The sequence below is a fragment of the Carlito syrichta genome, unplaced genomic scaffold (genome assembly GCF_000164805.1).
Source record: "Carlito syrichta isolate Samal-C Ts95f unplaced genomic scaffold, Tarsius_syrichta-2.0.1 Scaffold307105, whole genome shotgun sequence".
NCBI classification, from domain to species: domain Eukaryota; kingdom Metazoa; phylum Chordata; class Mammalia; order Primates; family Tarsiidae; genus Carlito; species Carlito syrichta.
This window is the reverse complement of record NW_007251201.1, coordinates 54,661-58,598: the sequence shown is the minus strand read 5'-3', so window position 1 is coordinate 58,598 and position 3,938 is coordinate 54,661.

The following is a 3,938-nucleotide window of genomic DNA, read 5'->3' as shown; positions in this document are numbered from 1 at the left end:
AGAAGCCGCGGCTTCCAGCCCAGCAGGCCTCCCGGGGAGGGCGCACCCGGGCCCGGCGGAGCTCACGAAGCCTTCCCAGCCGGGGCCGCTCCCCCACCGCTGCCCGGCCTGCAGGCGCCGCCACCTGTGTTCCCGCGGCGGCAGCCCGGGCGTCGCCACGGCGACCTCCACGCCCGCGGAAAGTTCCGAGGCCCCGGGGACCCGCTCTAGGTGGCGAGGGACTCCCCCGTCCGAGGTTTATACGAAGAGGAAATGTTTGGCCCTGGCCGCGTTTCCTCTTCCGCACGTTGTCTGTCGGAGAATGGGTTTTTCTGGTTCGTTGCGCGTTCCGATGCAGGGAGTTCGCTTTTCATGCCGGATGTGACTTCCCAGTTTTTCAAGACTCGCAGGGCCATAAAATAACTCACCACTAAGACTGTCTCAAACGTGTTTTTAAACTATATCCGATATTATTTTATCTTTGTGTGTGTGTGTGTGTGAGTCGACCTATAAAGGTATTTGGGGATCTTTCCGACACTTCCAAATTCGGAACATCAATTACCATTCTGTGACAGTCCCGCACGTGGCCACAGGCCTGTAGGTGTGAACAACAGCACGAATGCCATCTAGACCACAATTGCTGTATGTTTTGTAATCGAGGCAATATTAGATGTTTCCAAAATGTTGGTGTAAGCAAGAATGTAAGCATAACCTCATCTTTAAATATCCATCTATATATAAAGCTATGTAAACTGTTTCTTGCAGCCACTTTAATATTGCTTAATAAAATATATACACTTACAGACTTTTGATTTGTATTTTATTTTCTTTCTTTTTTTTTTTTTTTTTTTCTTTTTTGAGGTAGAGTATTACTCTGGAGTGCAGTGGCACGATCATGGCTCACCACAGCCTTGAAATCCTGGTCTCAAGTGATCCTCCCGCCTCACTCTCCCAGGTAGTTGGAACTACAAGTGCATGCCATCATGCCTGGCTATTTCTTCTATTTTTTGGTGGAGATGAAGTCTCACTTTATTGTCCAGACTGGTCTCAAACTGCTGACCTCAAGGGATCCTCCCGCCTCAGCCTCCCAAGGTGCTGGGATCACAGGCATGAGCCACTGCACCTAGCCCATTGTTTTTCTATTAGAGTTATGGACCGGGTCCTTTGCAAAATATTGATTTTTAGTGATGCAATTTGGAATTAAAACTGATACCAACTAGAATTTTTTTCCTCCTGCCTCCTACTTCCAGCATAGTTTTGTAAATATGTGATAACGTTTCCTCTTCAGATTTAGATGTGCTAATCAATCCCCCTGCAACCTGGTACGTAGCTCTCTTTTGAAAAAGTGAATGATTTGCTGCTACCTTTATTCAGCTTCAGGACTATGAGAATCTGGAGCCCATAAAACCCTTTCCTGCCACCCAGAATTTGCCCCTGCCTATACCAGAGTCTAACAGTCATTCTCATCTTACAATTCCATTCCATTTAAAAGAAAATACTCAGGCTCAGTCTTTAAACAGTCAGCTTTAAAAGGTATGAAGGGAGAAAGTGGGTTACTTTAAAGTACTTTTAGTCCTAATTCAAGAGTTGTGATAGACTCCAACAGATTTGTTTGGGGTCTTGAACAAGTCTGGGCCTGTCTATGACTTAGGTGTAACTGTCACAATTGACCACTTGAGAGTGTCAGACCAGGCCTGGGCTTTGCTGTTTTTTCTTTTTTTAAATAGAGCCAAGGCTGGGCTCAGTGGCTCAGCCTGTAATCCCAGCACTTTGGGAGGCCGAGGCAAGTGAATTGCCCGAGCCCACAGGTTCAAGACCAGCCCAAGCAAATTGGCGAGACCTTGTCTCTACAATAAATTTTTTTAAAAATTAGCCAGGCATGGTAGCACGCACCTGTAGTTCCAGCTACTTGGAAGACTGAGGTGGAAGGATCACCGGAGCCCAGCAGGTTGACACTGGGGTGGACATAAGCGTGCCACTGCCTCCAGCCTAGGCGATGGAGTGAGACTCCAACTCAAAAATAAATAAATAAGTAGGGCCAAGATGATAAGTGAAAAGGATTAATATAATCTTTTGCCCTTTGATTTCTTTCCCTAATTCCCCTTCACTTGGTTAACAGATGGCCTCTGTGACCACCAACACTCCCCTCTTGCCCTGAACACCAAGCCCCCTACACATTCTTACTCCACTCAGGCTTCACAACCTGCCTCTCAAGAGAAGCCTAGAGTAGTCCTTGTGACTCGCAATCCCAATGTGTACATACAGAAACACGGCAAGGCTAAGCAGGATGGAATATGGTGGTGACAGACACCAGGCACTGTATATCAGGATCTCTGGCCCCCTAGACTGGAGTCCCCAACCCCCAGACCACAGATGGTTAGAAACCAGGCTGCACAGCAGGAAGTGAGCAGCGGGCAGCGAGCAGTTGCTCCCCATCGCTCGCATTACCACCTGAGCTCCACCTCCTGTCAGATCAGCACTGAAAAGCCTGCTTCCGTTGCCAAACATTCTATCTTCATGAAGCAGGGTTTTCTGCAGTGACATCAACCAAAATGAGATCATGGAGTAGACTGGACATAAGCAGCACACTTAGGGTGTTACTGTCTCCCATCACCCTCAGAAGGGACCGTCTAGTTGCAGTAAAACAAGCTCAGGGCTCCCACTAGTTCTCCATTATGGTGAGTTGTATAATTATTTCATTATATACTACAATGTAATAATAATAGATATAAAATGCACAATAAATGCTGTACACTTGAATCATCTCAAACTTCCCCCCAACCCTGGTCTGTGTACAATTTGCCTTCCACAAAACCGGTTCCTGATGCCAAAAAGGTTGGGGATGACTGCCCTAGATCCTCCCACCCCCAGCTCCTAGCATACTCCTCCCTCTGAGTTGCTGGAGATCATTTTCCTCCACAAAATAGCAACTACGAATCAACTGCCAAGCCCACCACGTTGGGCCCCTCCCAATATGGCCCAAAAACTTTGGTACTGGGTTCAAATCCTAGTTTTGTTACTTCAAATAACCCTTGAAAAATTCACTGTTCTGGTTTTCCTCAGTAAAAAGGGAATAAGTAAAAACAGTATAAGTTGTGTGGACATGGTAAAACAGTGTCTATCAACTGTTGGGAGATACACGTATGAAAGAGGCCATTATTGCAAAATGCCAGCATGATGGATTCTTTTGCATTTAATAGATGCTTTGCTCAAGGGAAAAAAAGAACCCTCTTTCCCTTTCATCATGCTGGAGAAATGACTTCCTTGGTCTTGTTCATGTTCTATCAATTACAAGCTACCTATTTTGTAGCTGAAATTCTCCATGTTCATGAAAACTATATCTGTGTTTTCAAAATTAGAGATGCAAAAACCATTTACAACACCCTAAAAGGTATACAAAGCCTATGTTCTTTGTGTGACTGGGCATATTTGTGTGTAGGAGAATAAATAAATCCCTAACTAAAAATCATTCCAATATGGGGAATTGTTGCTGATGCAAACAACAATATAAACTGTCAAAAGTAGCCTGGATGAGGTAGCCCACACCTGTAACCCCAGCACTTTGGGAGACTAAGGCGAGAGGATTGCCTGAGTCCAGGAGTCTGAGACCAGCCTGGGCAACTTAGTGAGACCTTATCTCTACAGTAAATCAAAAAATAAGCCAGGCGTGGTGATGCATACCCATAGTCCCAGCTACTTGGAAGGCTGAGGCAGAAGGATCACCTGAGCCCAGCAGGTCAAGGCTACAGTAACTGTGAGGGTGCTACTACACTCCTACTTGGGTAACAGAAGACTCCAACTCAAAAAATAAAAAGCAAAGTCATATCTGATCTTCCATTCTCTCTGCAGCAAAACAAAGAAACAAACCACAAGGGAAGATGATCTGTGGCACACACGTCTAGTGTCTCAGATGGGATCTTCCTTTTCCTTTACCCCAATCAGTCCATCTCGCTGATCAA